Raw genomic sequence first — 15,997 nt, 5'->3', positions numbered from 1 at the left:
AATACCATTCCTTTAAAAACGCTACCATGTATAGAAAAACTACTCAGTGTATCTTTTCCTACATATTCTACTGTACTCCCGTCCTACAGTGAAGGAGACTGGTGTAACATGTATATCATAAATACTGGAGATCAATAAGTGCTGACAATGTCACTACCACACCACTGTCCCGGGTTTGTGTTTGTGTATGTATGTGTATGCGCACATTACACCGGATAACATCCACCATCTGTGGGCGGGTTAAATATTAGCGGAGTTGTCCTGTAACGTGAGGAGTGGGTGGAGTGACATTACAGATACAAATGGAGTTTAAATAGGAGACATCAGCCTTGCCATGCAGCAGTCGATAGCAGTGCTGACCTGCATTAGCCAGAGAGAGATGCCCTTGGATCTCTGAGTTGCCCCACTCTTATCTCTGTCCTGGGAGCAGATTTAGCATATTTATCCCTTACACTGGAGCGAGTCAATGGGCAGAGCGTTTCATAAAGTGTGTCAATGATGAAAGGGCCTTCTACAGACACTTACAGACACATTCTCCTTCATAATAGAAAGTCACAAGGTGCAGTTACCTCACTTAGCCTTTCTGGGTTAGTGTAGCAGTTCAGTCCGGTACAAAACACTACCTACTGTAGGACAAACTTCACTATGTTTGCTCGCTCAGAGTAGTGGATAACACTGGTTCTATTCCCAGCTCAGACAGACACACCCAAGTAAGCTGCATAGGATATGAGGTGTAAACATTGCAGAGAGTTGATTAGGAAAACAGACACTTGTCAGTTATAACAAAATGCTGACTTCCATCACAAACAAGCTGTTTGTAAAACTTTCAAGCTACAGTAGAGATTGCATTTATATTTATTATTCATTCATTCATTATCTGTAACCCTTATCCATTTCAGGGTCGCGGTGGGTCCAGAGCCTACCTGGAATCATTGGGCGCAAGGCGGGAACACATCCTGGAGGTCCTTCACAGGGCAACACACACTCAAACACTCACACCTACGGACACCTTTGAGTCGCCAATCCACCTACCAACGTGTGTTTTTTGGACTGTGGGAGGAAACCGGAGCACCTGGAGGAAACCCACGCAGACACAGGGAGAACACACCACACTCCTCACAGACAGTCACCCGGAGGAAACCCACACAGACACAGGGAGAACACACCACACTCCTCACAGACAGTCACCCAGAGGAAACACACGCAGACACAGGGAGAACACACCACACTCCTCACAGACAGTCACCCGGAGGAAACCCACGCAGACACAGGGAGAACACACCACACTCCTCACAGACAGTCACCCGGAGGAAACCCACACAGACACAGGGAGAACACACCACACTCCTCACAGACAGTCACCCGGAGGAAACACACGCAGACACAGGGAGAACACACCACACTCCTCACAGACAGTCACCCGGAGGAAACACACGCAGACACAGGGAGAACACACCACACTCCTCACAGACAGTCACCCGGAGGAAACACACGCAGACACAGGGAGAACACACCACACTCCTCACAGACAGTCACCTGGAGGAAACCCACACAGACACAGAGAGAACACACCACACTCCTCACAGACAGTCACCCGGAGCGGAAATCGAACCCACAACCTCCAGACCCCTGGAGCTGTGTGACTGTGACACTACGTGCTGCGCCACCGTGCCGCCTTATATTTATTAGACTCATAATAATAATAATATATTAGACTCGTAAAATAGCAAAGAGGCCGTGTTCAGTCCCAAAAACAAAAACAAAACATGAACACACAACGAGTAAACAATGCTTAACCTTCCCTCTGCTGTTGTTGGGTTTCCAAACCCCACGGTTCCCATTAGACACATTTTTGTTTGCAACATCACCAGCTACACTTCTCGGGGTGGGGATCTGGGAAGAGCTGTGCTTAAAGAAATACCACTAATAATTTAGACCAAAAATCAAGTACAGCAGAGTAGAGTCAAGTAGAGTAGGTACCATGCAGTGAAAAACTGCTCTATACCAAGCATGGACTAGACGACTACGAAGCCCTACAGTTGTGGTGTGTAGAGAAGGGAAACTGCATTCTCTAAAGTTATGGACCATCATTCAATATCTTTGGGATGAGCTATGATCCAGAACTAATCATCCAACCTGACCTCACTAATTCCCTTGTGTTTGAATGCAAACAAATCCTCACAGAAATGACACTGAGGACCACGATTCTACTATTACAAGGAGTGGCAAATCAATAAAGACAATAATGATAATAATAGGAACTATTTTAACTTTTGGACTACGTTACTTTGGTCCAAAATGCAGGAGAGCATGCCCCCTCCTCTAACGGAGAGACCCCTAGACATAACGCCTTGTGTCTTTTTATTCGGCAGCAGCTGGATATAAACATCCTCTAACTGCTATGAAGTTCCTGACAGAAAGCACATTATGGAAAGCAGAGAGGTAAAATAAGCTCGCTGACCTTGGGAAGGAGCTGAAATACAATCCTCTGAATGCGCTGCGGGTCAGTAACTTTGTCCTTCATGCAATTAAAGTCTATCTCCTATAACCAGCCCCCCCTGCTCCAGCACCAGCATTTCCACCACCACAAGCAGCACCCCACTGGGCTCTGACATTTTCATTTGCACGCACTTATCCATCCGCACATGTTTTCCAGGAACGTCCAGTTCTTCTCGGGGCCAGATGGAAACTCGTAGTGTTTCCCTCTCTCAGATTCGCAGGTTCAGAGGCCTGTGGCAGCTGCTACTAAATTACACTTTATTGCGGCCCGGCCGCCGCTGCAGTTGTGCAGCAGTTACTGCAGCTCGGCCGAGCTTTATGCAGAACAACCTGGCAGCATGTTGCCAGGTGAGGCGAGCCCTTGATGTATAGGATGCCTCAAGACCTGCTGCCTGCGCTGAAAAACAGCAAGGCGTCAGCACCTTCGATACGTCTTTATACAACGTCTAATTACAGCGTGGTACAACAGCAGGAGGAATGGGCATTCCTTAGATGCAACACCACACATCAGTTTGCTGTGGAGTTGTAGATATCTATCCAAACCCAGTGGACCCTGACTTTTCATGCTGCAGTTTGTTCAGACAGAATTTCTCAGATACTTGTTGTCCAGGTTTTTCTCAACTATAGTCTCTGACTTTTAATGGGTTTCAGCTTGCATTTGCCCCTGCTTTAGTTTGTGCCGTTATTATTCCCTTATTTCCGTGGCATTTTTATCCTGGGACCATAGAATCTTGAAGATAACTTCAGAACAGAAAGCATTCAGATTCTGTCTTGTTGGGTTATAGCTGGATTCTGGGGTACAGATGAGTCCATGTAACGTTGTCAGGCTACAGTCAGGGTGTTCTACAGTAAACATAGGCATAATATTATCTTGATCTATTCTGTTACTTCATATTTCATATACAGTACTGGGAACACAGCCTTGAATCTTCTCTGGTGGTTGCACAATGAGGAGCGAGTTCTAGCTCTGTCTAGACTGGTCCCGTAAACGTATTAGCAGACTTACCTTGTCTTGCCTTGTTCAAGGGTAAATAAACATATCTGGGGTTTTCTGCGTTTCATTGCCATATGGATTACAGCATGTGTCCTCTAATCTCCAGGCCAGACACACCTGCTGAGGCCGGCCGAATCAATGACATTAGTGTGTGTTTCTGTAGCCACAACTAACAAGTTTAGACAGAAAGGGTAAACATGTTTTGCAATGGTTAATCCCCACAATCACTACCATAGGAAAACTGCTTTGGGATGGTGGGGATTATCCACTCACCGGGTGCTTTATTAGAAAGCCAGTACCGTTCAAAAGACCATCTGTTAATGCACTTTTTTTTTAATTTTGACATTTTCCTGGTCAACAGTAATGGCCAGTATTAATTTTGCAAACATGGTGTGTGCAATTATCACAGAAATGTTTGATACTAAATAGGAAACGCCACACATGCCTAAGGTCAACTAGAGAGGTTGTAAGCTCCCCAGCACTGGACTGTGAAGCAGTGGAACTGTTTGGAATGGTGTATGTGATCCAGAACTAATCATCCACCATCAGAACCCAAACTCACTAATGCTCTCATGGATGCCATTAATTCTTATATGCATTTTCATTCGTTCATTCATTATCTGTAAATGCTTATCCAGTTCAGGGTCGCGGTGGGTCCAGAGCCTACCTGGAATCATTGGGCGCAAGGCGGGAACACACCCTGGAGGGGGTGCCAGTCCTTTACAGGGCAACACACACTCATACATTCACTCACTCACTCACACCTACGGACACTTTTGAGTCGCCAATCCACCTACCAACGTGTGTTTTTAGACTGTGGGAGGAATCCAGGAGGGACTGTGGGAGGAAACCCACACAGACACAGGGAGAACACACCACACTCCTCACAGACAGTCACCCGGAGGAAACCCACACAGACACAGGGAGAACACACCACACTCCTCACAGACAGTCACCCGGAGGAAACCCACACAGACACAGGGAGAACACACCACACTCCTCACAGACAGTCACCCGGAGGAAACCCACACAGACACAGGGAGAACACACCACACTCCTCACAGACAGTCACCCGGAGGAAACCCACACAGACACAGGGAGAACACACTACACTCCTCACAGACAGTCACCCGGAGGAAACCCACGCAGACACAGGGAGAACACACCACACTCCTCACAGACAGTCACCCGGAGCGGGAATCGAACCCACAACCTCCAGGTCCCTGGAGCTGTGTGACTGCGACACTACTTGCTGCGCCACCGTGCCACCCCTTATATGTATTTTATCAAATCTTATTTGCATTTCAGTAAATTGTTTTGTGTGCCATAGCCATTAAATTAACAGCCTGATCTTGTCCACTCATTTTACCAAATACTAACCCTCGCACCACAACTTACGCAAGAGTCAAACCAAAATTCTACATATTGGTCACTGACACAAGCAGCCGTTGTTTTTTCCCCAGTATGCATTTATTTCAAATGTTCTGTGTTGATGTTCCTTACCTCTACCCTGACCTTTCAGAGTGCACTGATGTATGTACCTCATGCAGATGGGGGCTAGCATGTGGGCTGCAAAGCTCCTCCGCTTAGAGATGCACATCATTAATATTTGAGTTCATACATTATTAACAGCTCTGAGCCACGGGGTCAGGATTTTGATTATAACTCACACAAATCAAAGTTTTAAATGCAGCATTGCTGTAAGACTCCCTCTTACATACCATTGCTGTTATTGAATAATTACCATCAGATTCAGTGCTCATAAGCTTCTGAAGGTTACACAGTGTAGGATGTAATTAACAGCCATTTCTTTTATATCCTTCCACAACTTAAATAGAGTGCGTTGGTGGACCGCCTTTCTGTAGCCTGGGTGAAAGCACTGAGCTTTGAAACCCATCGGACTGAAAGCCGTATGTTTAACCCCTAAACCCTCGAAACTGTAGGCTTTAATATGCAGGTATTAATCTAAACCCTTATCATGAAGTAGATATTATGAACTATGAAACTAAAGGGGCTGCGAGGTCGCGTTACATGTAGCTGCCCTAAAGCTCCAGGGTCTCGGGGTCCTGGGTTCTATCCTCACCTCGGATCTCGTAAAAGCTTGGCGTGTTCCCCGTGTCTGTTTGGGTTTCCTTCAGGTGCTCTGGCTTCCTCCCACAGTCCAAAGGCACAAGTTGGTAGGTGGATTGACTGTGTGAATGTTCAGTTTAAGATGTTGGTTGAATGTTTCTGCTTCTGTTTTGGGACCAAAGCTACTTTGTTTGATGTGCAAATGTTCGTCACTACTACGTAGTGTTGCTTTAAAGGCTTCAACCACCAGTTGGCTGCTTTGAAATGTGGAGTGTGTGTGTTGGGTGTGTGTGTGTGTGTGTGTTTAGAGCGTGTATCTCTCGTGTCTTTTTTTTCTGTTTAGCCAATTTCAGCACAAAGTGAGTGACCTTTGTGAATTATTTAGTTTATTGACCTCTGCTGGGATTTAAAATGAAGGTCGTTTCCTGCTGTCGGGGCGGGTGCCAACGGGTCCTCAGGTGACGAGGGGCAAGGTCACCCCTCCCGCCGTCCAAACACAAACACACTCTGCTTAATAATATATTTGTCACCTGCTGTGAATTAGGGTGGCGCGCCTCGCTTCCACTTGATTAGCGGCGACCAATAAGGCCTGCCAAAGATGATAAAGTAGACGCTGGCTTAAGGAGATGTGTCAAATGTCCCCTCGGCTCCACCACCAACATTTCCCTCTCTCCCTCTCTGACTCTGGGACTCTCTCCCACTCTCTCACCATCTCTATTCTCGTTTCATTGTTCCGGGATGAAGGTTAAAGCGTCTGCCGAGCAAACACATGGGCGCGGGGCCCCGGGAGCAACTCCGTTTGGACGTGTCATGGGCGCTGTCACAGATAATCATCGACGAAAGCTATTGAGCATTATTAACAGCCACCATTTTGGAACAAACAAAGAGGTGCGGCTCCTTCGAAAGACGTCCTGGATGAATAATGGATGGATGGGGGTGATGTGGGTGGTGGGGGGGGGTTGAAATAAGAAAAATAATGCATTATGGCGGGTTAGCAAATATTTTGCAGGCCCGTATTGTAATTAGCTCGGAGAGGGAGGTGAAGCAGGGGGGCTTCTGTAATAGAAGACTTAAATCTTTAAGGCCACTCGGGAGCAAAGTGCTACATTATTGATTTCATTATAATAAACACACTGATAATGGAAAATCTTTGTGGCTGTCGGAGAACAGACACCGGCCTGGCGGGTCATACCCTGTTTGTCCTTCACGCTTGCACAGACTGAGGTGATCTGCATGGGGGCAGTCAGTAATAACACAAAGATACCCTTTAAAGATAGCCTTGCTATTCTGAAATTAAAGGTAACAACAGGGAGCTTCCCCACTTTTGCTGCAGTAACAGCTTCTTCCGCTTTGGGACTGAATTACGCTAGATGTTGGAACACTGCTGTGTGGATTTGATGGTCCTTGGGAGCATGCACTGATATAGTTATGGATCCCAAAAGCAATGGATGGTTCCAATGCTGTGTAGCCAGTGTGATCTTAAGCTCATATGCAGCTGCTCCAGAGCTGCTCTCATTGCATTTCTTCTTTATGGAGAATATACTACAATCTCTGTGCGTGCAACTGAACGTCTGTGTCCACAAGGAAAAGCAAACAATGGGAACCTAATGGGTGTTTTGGTGGAAATTAAATGAATAAAGATCACTTACTTCTGCAAATTACTGTAGTTTGTTTTAAAAATAAAAAAAAAAAGATTCAAATTTAGAAGTTACTAATAACAGGAAACCAATCTGTCAAGACGGAGAGGAACTAACTAAACCCACAATATTTGTTCTCTGAGCAGACACATGCACCCGGGTAATCTCCTGCATAAGGCACATGGGCTAATGTGCAACTGCACAAATGGCATCAAAGAAATTAAATACAGGATTTCGGTCAAAATATTTGTGATATAGAGCACGGCGACGTCACGCTCGGCCTTGTGGACTGGCTGCAGCTGGAGAGGAGAGTTTTCAGGGTCAGGGCTTGTTTTGTCTTTCCCAGGATTCTCATACGAGACATGGGGCTTTGACACACACACACACACACACATCTCTGTGCTGTTTTCATCTTAACTGACACACACAGACACAGACCCACACACACATACAGATTCTCTTCCGGCAGACTTCACAGCACTGCAGCGTGTGTGTGTGTGTGTGTGTGTGTGTGTGTATCTCCTTGGGGGAGATTGATCCAGTCTCAGTGAAGCCTGAAAGGAAAAGGTCAGGAGCCCCGTGGAGGGACTGTCACTGAGCGTTGGACCGACTCTCCACTCACTGACCGTCTGCCATCTCTGGACCGGCTGACAGATAGATACTTCACTTTATTTAACTGCAAACCGATGCCTCTTTTATCTTCTCTATGCAACTGCTCACAGATTTTTTAATTCACTTAACCCTTTAACTGCACACCATCTGATAACGATGCCCCGTTTAACTCCTTTAAACCTGCCTCAGAGTGGGTGGTGGACTATGCTGTCTATGCTGGTAATAGTAAAATGGATCAGAGTGCAGAATTATGGGTTTTGTTAAGTGTTTACTATCACTATATACACAAAGCGTTATGTTGCCTTTAACAATGATTTCCACGATGTCAAAAACGTTAAACGTTCTGCGTTTTTACAGTGACTCCTTCAATAAAGAGTGCCTACAGAGAGCTGCTACTGTTTTCATTTTCCAACAACTGGTTGAAAATGCATTGGTAAGGCTCGCAATCATTCCACCCTCACATTGGTTCCATCGGTTGACACATGGCAGCAGTGACTCTGCAATGCCATGCTATTGGATGTGATACTGATACTTGGGTATTTAAGGATTTGGACATGTGTATGGCTCTATGTCAGATCCTGACCTCCAATAATGAATATCTGGAGGCTGCCCGTTGTGGAATATACATCAACTATGTGTTACAGTCTCTAAATCCACAGCATGGTGGAGTTACAAGAGGGGAGGCTTCTAATCAAGAGGCCAGTGAGTGTATACTATATTTCCATAGCAGCCCATTGCTTGGCACTGTTATTAATGTGATGATATATGAAGGCCTTCAAGTCATCTGGCTATTCTGGCCTGGGCAATAATGGCAGTATCCACTTTACCCAAAGGCAAAAGGAGCCAAAGCTGCCAGTCCTTGACCTCTTGATTAAAAGTGACACTGGGGGTTTGCAGTGGGTAAAGCACGACTTCCAAACTAACTCTGTTCTGCCACTCATTTGCAACAAGACACACCACGTAATGGCAAATAAAACAATATTGATTTTGCCACTAACAGTGTGGTGCCTCCCATTGATCAGGCTCAAGCACTTATCATTCAGAGGCTCTGAAAACGTTCTGCTGCTGGGTCTTACTTATTAACACGGCCTTTACGGCACTCATCCGTGGGTAATGCCCCAGTAACGCTGTCTGCTCTGACCTTTTAGATGAGAGAGGTGAGAGGACAACACTCAAAGATTTTTAGTGCACAGTAAAAACAGCAGGGAAATGACATGGCCTTGTGTGTGTGTTTATTTGTTTGTATGTGCTTTGGAGTGGATAGCAGTAGCTGTAGCTTCAGACCTCTCTGTCTGCTTGTAACTGTTTTGAGGAATGTTTTTTTGGCTGATCAATGAAAGAGTCTGTTTATCCAAAAATCCACTTCACCAAATGGACACAGTTCACTCCTTTTCCAGGTGGAGATCCATCAGCCAAGACGTGTGTGGTGCCCAATGTTCTTGGGTCAATATTTCTTTATTTTTGACACTGGAGCTGCAAGGCTAATGTGGCTAACAAGTAATGGAAGCTAATGGCCACCTATTAGCATCTTGTATGTCTCTAATTTCTATTGTATATCTCTTTTCTATGCGGTTGGTCCACTTTTGCTACAGCAACAGTTTGTACTCATACAAGATATTACAACATTCCTGTTAGGATTGGATAGCATTTAGCCACAAGAGCATTTATGAGGTCAGGTACTGACACTGGATGATTAGTTCTGGATCACAAAAGCTACTCCAACTCATCCCAACGATGCTTTATAACTTCCCAGCTCAAACCTGGGGACTTTCTACCCTTTTAGCCAGCATTTAGCATTGAACGTGGTGACCCTAAACTCATGTGCAGCTGCTTTCATTTCATACGCTCCTATGGAAGATGTGTGTCTGTCTGAATTTTAGGTTCTTCAACTCTAATTTGCCTTTTTTATTACTACATGATCATGATTATGACTGGACCAAGAGTAAACACAAATTTCAAACCAGTTACGGCTTTAAAATGAAATACAGAATATGCCTTATTTGGAAGTTAAGTGTGTAGGGTCTAAAAGGGAAGTACTATAAGCCTGGGAACGTAACAAACAGGTCCTTTCAACTCTGTTGTCTAGACTCTCAGTGTGTCAGAGCTCATATTTGGACAATTCTGGAGTGAAGCTGGAGTATGTGCTGGATTTGCTCTGTTAGTTTTCACTGCTTGTGAGTCTTCAGCCGTGAACCGCTGAACTCCCGCACGTGGTCAATCAACTGATCCTCATCCGAGGGCCGAGAGCAGCGGAGAAACCGAATCAATGTGCTGCAGTAATCACTGGCTGGAAGACACCAGAGAGCCCGGGGCCAGAGCTCTTACCTGAGTTCTATTTCATGCATCAGCAGACGCAACACAAACAGAGCGTGCAGACACACACACGCATGCGCTCGCACGCACACACACACACACCCCATAGGAGCAAGCACACAAACTGTCAGTACATCCTCACTACACTGGCGCTGTTGTGTACTCCTGTGACCCACTCATCCCCTGAGGAATCTCCACAACATTCTGCAGCAGCTGGAAGATTCTCTACATTGATTCAGTGCTACCTGCTGCACACAGACACAGACACACACACACACACACACACACACACACGTTGTTGTACATGTCAGGGCATGAGGTTGAACATATGTACCATATGTGCAATATGTACGTGTCTAATAGGATATAACAATATCAACAATAATGTCCCATAGGTATAAGGATGTATTACAACCTGCAAATACAGCTTTCATGACAAAACAGACATTAAATACAATTTGTTCAAGAATGCAAACAAATTCATTCATTCATTCATTCATTCATTCTTTCGTTCATAGTCTGTAACCCTTATCCAGTTCAGGGTCGCGGTGGGTCTGGAGCCTACCTGGAATCACTGGGCACAAGGCGGGAACACACCCTGGAGGGGGCGCCAGTCCTTCACAGGGCGACATGCACTCACACATATGGACACTTTTGAGTCACCAAACCACCTACCAACATGTGTTTTTGGCCTGTGGGAGGAAACCGGAGCACCCGGAGGAAACCCACGCAGACACAGGAAGAACACACCACACTCCTCACAGACAGTCACCTGAAGGAAACCCACGCAGACACAGGGAGAACACACCACACTCCTCACAGACAGTCACCCGAAGGAAACCCACGCAGACACAGGGAGAACACACCACACTCCTCACAGACAGTCACCTGGAGTGGGACTCAAACCCACAACCTCCAGGTCCCTGGAGCTGTGTGACTGCGACACTACCTGCTGCACCACCATGCCGTCCTTGTAAACAATTATTTATTATTTTAATATTTGATACAATCTTCAGTGTATCCACTTTGCCTTTATTATTACAAACTATCTAAACTAACTAAACTATAATTCAGAAAGCATCTGTATGGTCAGTGGTGCTGATAACATGGACAATGTTTTAGAAATAAGAGGTCATATTAATGTTATTAATGTTATGGCTGAATGGTGTATATTTATATATCTACATGTCATAGGAAATTTCAAAATTCAACCCTGATCATAACTTCAGTGACCAAACAGCTAACTTATCTTAGAAGGTCTGTTTTCTTGGTCCCGATATCAGGTTAGATTTCTGTTTACATATGAAACTTACACAGTTTACCTATGAAATATTGATATTATTTGCTCTAAAAAAGTATGAAAACACACACACACACAATACTCTACAGGACAGCCAGGCCCCAACGACTCCTGCAACATTTGGCAACACCCTGCCACTTCATCTGAGATGATGACATCATGAGCAATCCATACATCATATTTACAATGTCATGGGCAGAGATTAGACGTGAAGTCAAGGAGACAGTGGCAATAAAAATGTCCAAATAATGAGAGCCATTGAGTAAGACTGGCTGAGATTAACCCCTCACACTAGCCCTCCCCTCCCTCCACACCTCCCCACATATACATAACCTCCATATCATCCACCTTATAAAATCAAACACAACACTTTTACTGTCCTGCGTCCCGGTCCGAATGGCATTGAGACAGGCCTTTAGCTTGATTAGATAAATACAAGCAATAACTTCACATCGCAATGACTCAACTCCCTGACAAATAAACCATTCCTCAATGGACCATCAGAGGATAATGTTTCTTGACATATTAGCCTTTGTGGTTATTTAATTAATTATTTGTTTATGACACTCTCAAACTCAAGTGGAGAGTGCGACCCTCATCTGTTTTTGCTGAACCATGCAGTGTATGTTTTCTTTACATAAACAGCTTCATATTTAAATACATTCACTTGCCATTTCCCACCAGTACAAACTTTCAATGGCTAAAGACTATCGCTAACAGCAGATATGAGCTAACGCTAATGCTAAAGCTAAAACCAGAGCTTATCACAAGGGTATTAGCGATGAGCTAACTGGCGCTAAGAATAACTCAACATCTGCTACACAAATATTACAACAAGTGTAAATAAATGGCTCAAAGTGGGCTGACATGTCTTCTATCACTAAATTAAATAAGCTCCAATCTGCCTTTATTGTTGGCTGCACTGAGAGGGATAGACTTCACATCACTAGAGAAAACCTTAATTCTGACAACACTGTGTTTCCTAACTCTGAGTAAAAAGTTGGGGATTTTCAGATACATCTATTCAGCTTAATTACATTAAAAAAAAAACACTGCAAAAAACAGAGCAGAGAAATGATGTTATTAAAGGCGAAGAGTGCAACTCAGAAACAGCTATTTTAAACTCCCATGTGCCTCATGGGAACCGAATGAGGAGTGTCCCAGTGGGAGGGATGGCCTAACCATGGGTGGCTATTTGTTAAACAATTGTAAAATGCAAATAGTTGTATGCGAAGGCCACTGTACCAACAAAAGGCCAGAGAAGGCAAACATTATCTTACAGGTAGATGATGAAGGATCTTAAATGGAAAAAACAGAAACTTTTGTTGAGTTCTTGTCAATGGTACATGAAAATTAAAGCTTGTAAACACATCTTTATTCCATGAGAAGTAGCATAGCTAAGTAGCATAGCATAGCTAAATTCTTAGCATTGTTTGTTTAGTTGAATTTTGAAGTGAGCTTTATAGCAATGCGTTATTTGTCTCCACATTCATTTACTGAGATTCAAAAACTGTAAAGAATTCAAATATGAAATGATCCACAATCAGTTAACGTATTTCCACAGGCCCCACAGAGTTAAATAAATAAGAGTAGAATTCCAGCTTTCTGTGAGCTTCATATCTCCCATCACTATAGAAAAGAGGCTATGCTAATTGGATATGCTAATTATATTCCCGTTGATGTGTTCTGTTGTTCAGTAAGACTTTGTCTGATCCCAAAAGATAAACATCTAGGAATTCTGAGCTTTGTTTGACTGTGGATCACATGTAACACTATTGCTATTACATGTATTGTTAATGTATAAACTCACTCCGGGACCCAAAGCTGCCCTCAGCTCTTTAAAAGAACCTAGTGACCCCAGTTTACTGGCCCCCTGGGTTTATGGGCTTGTTAACACAATGCTGGACACATCTGTTGATGGTCGTAGGAGTTGAATCCCAGCTGAGTGGTCAATGGAGACCACATTCTCCCACTCCAAGCCTCCATTAGCATGGTGTCGGGCACTTGAAGCTGCATTAAGAGCGATGGTGAGAGGATGAAAGCCGGAAGCGATGACTGGTCACTCCGAAGGTTGAAAAAAGACCTGGGTTGAGTGTATGCAGAATCAATTACATCAATACCACTGACCACCAAGCTCTTAGACCTCGACGTGATCTCTGCAGGTACCTAACGGATTCGTTTGGCTGGGACTGGATCAAATAATACATAAAGGCATACACTTGTCTCTTGATGCAGTGGTTTGTATTTGACCAAAGGGCCACTCTTGCGGCCTGCTGTGCTCAGGAGGGTCTACAAATGCAGTCTTTAATGTATGTAGGTGTCATGCAGTCTTCTGAAAACTGCCCTTTAGTAAAATGCCTCCAAAGTTTTTAATGAAGTTGCCAATGGGTTTTTACTTCATGCTATTTATACCATAAATTTTCTGTTATATTTAGAAGCCCTTATCTTGGCATAGATTAGGCCATATATAGTGTTGATAAGGCTGCAAAAGAACACTGTGTCACACAGAGGGACGTCCCGAGAGAGCTGCAACCCAGTGCTTCAAAAGTTAAAGGATAGACATCATCCCCATCTGAGCCCCAGTGGTCTCTTATAAAACAATGTAACGTGTAAATGGCATGTGTCCTTAATCATTCATTCATTTTCTGTAACCGTTTATACAGCAGGGTCGCGGTGGGTCTGGAGCCTACCCGGAATCACTGGGCGCAAGGCGGGAACACACTCTGGAGGTGGCTATTCATATATTATGTGTCTAAATCCCTCATTTTGGCATCGATATCAAATTTCATAACATAGCCACTCCAGCTCATCTCAAAAGAAGTTGACGCCATTCCCTCAGGCACCAGTTTCACTCATTGCGGGACAACACACACCCACACATTTACACCTGTGGACAATGTCACACTGCCAACTACCAACATGTGTTTTTGAGCTGTGGGAGGGAACCGGAGCACCTGGACACCAACAGATGAGGAGAAAACAGTTCGAGACCTCACCTGAGGCAAGGACTGAACGACCTTGAGACTATACAGCTGTGTTGGACCACACCCTGGACATGGCACAAGTCCATCACAGGGCCGAGGAATTACTTAGAAATTAAATTAAAAGAATACTGTAATTCTACGTTGACATCAAAGCTGTTTATATCTGTGAATAAAGTAAGAAATAATTGTTTAACAGTGTAAAAACAATACTGGGTAAATTTGCCCATTGCCGAGATTAACCAAAGATGCCCTTTAGGCCTTTCCCCAGCTTTAGCAGTTTTTTATTTTGTTGTGTTTAAATGCAGTACAGGGTCACCCTGACGCTGGATGACTCACTCTTCATCCTCCTCCTCTTCCTCCTGTCCTTTTCCTGAGCTGTGCGTTCTGGCGTGTTTACGTAGTGTTATCTTATCTTATCTCCCTCGCGCTACTCCCTGAAGCAGTCCTGACTGAACGCTGCCATTGTTTTGTCCTTGTGACAGAACCAGGAAAACGGTAGGGAAAGAGGGGGAAAAGAGAAAAGAGGAAAATGGTCTGGCACATTAAACTGTTTGCAAAAGCAAACGGCAGAAAAGTAGGACACCAACAAAACTTGGTTTGATAAGAGAGGACCATTGCCAATCATTTTTCTTTTTTCTTTTTTTTTCGCTCATGTTTCTTTTGCCTATTTCTCTCCATGGGGAGCAAGGAGAGTGGGGGAAAAAAACTTGAAAATGAGAGGAATAAGAGAAACGAGCCAAACGGATGAATGCACCATGTGATGACCCCAATGCGCTCTTACTGACGATCAGTGGAGAGCTCTGTAAACACCTTCTCTTTATTCACAGATGAAGCCAGACTTTCTGGAAAGGTGGCACCAGGGGAAAACATGGTGGTGTCACTCATTTATAAAAGTTAAGTCTGGGATATTGTTTTTTTTTTCCCCACACCCCCCTCCCCACCTCCCGGATTGGCGTGCTTCATCGGACATCACACAAATCAACACCTTGAGGAACAATGAAAGTCAACTCTCGGCAGGAGGCAAGGTGATTGAGGGAGGAGGGCAGTTTGGAGGAGGGGGCGAGAGTGGCGTTCCTCGGGAGAGCTCTAAAAATTGATGCACCCTTTTGGCTTTGCTGCCGATGACCTTCAGATCAGCTGAACAGACAGCGAGAGAGAGAAAGAGAGAGAGAGAGAGAGAGAGAGAGAGAGAGAGAGAGAGAGAGAGAGAGAGAGGGAGACAGAGCGAGAAAGCAAGTATCTCTTAACCCAGCAGTAGCAGGCCTCAAGCCTCGCTCCAAGTTTACACAGCTATTAGATATTCCTCAGAGGTGGGTTAAATTGGACGTTTACCAAGAACACAAGCCATGCAACTCGAGATAATAGACATAAACATGCCTCACTTTAACATAACTTTAAAGGAACAGGTAGCAGGCACCAGAGGCCCACTTTCAGAAACCAGACTTTTCCAGGATGGCTTCCAGGACAATTTCCATGACTTACACAGACAACAGCTGCTGCTCGTGTCATTGTAAGACGTCACGACTGCCTTAACATTAACGTCAACAATGCAACCCTTAATGACCCCTTACTGAGTGAGTCATAAGCC

This window comes from Hoplias malabaricus, chromosome 18, assembly GCF_029633855.1.
Source record: "Hoplias malabaricus isolate fHopMal1 chromosome 18, fHopMal1.hap1, whole genome shotgun sequence".
Classification (NCBI taxonomy): Eukaryota; Metazoa; Chordata; class Actinopteri; order Characiformes; family Erythrinidae; genus Hoplias; species Hoplias malabaricus.
This window is presented reverse-complemented; position numbering follows the sequence as displayed.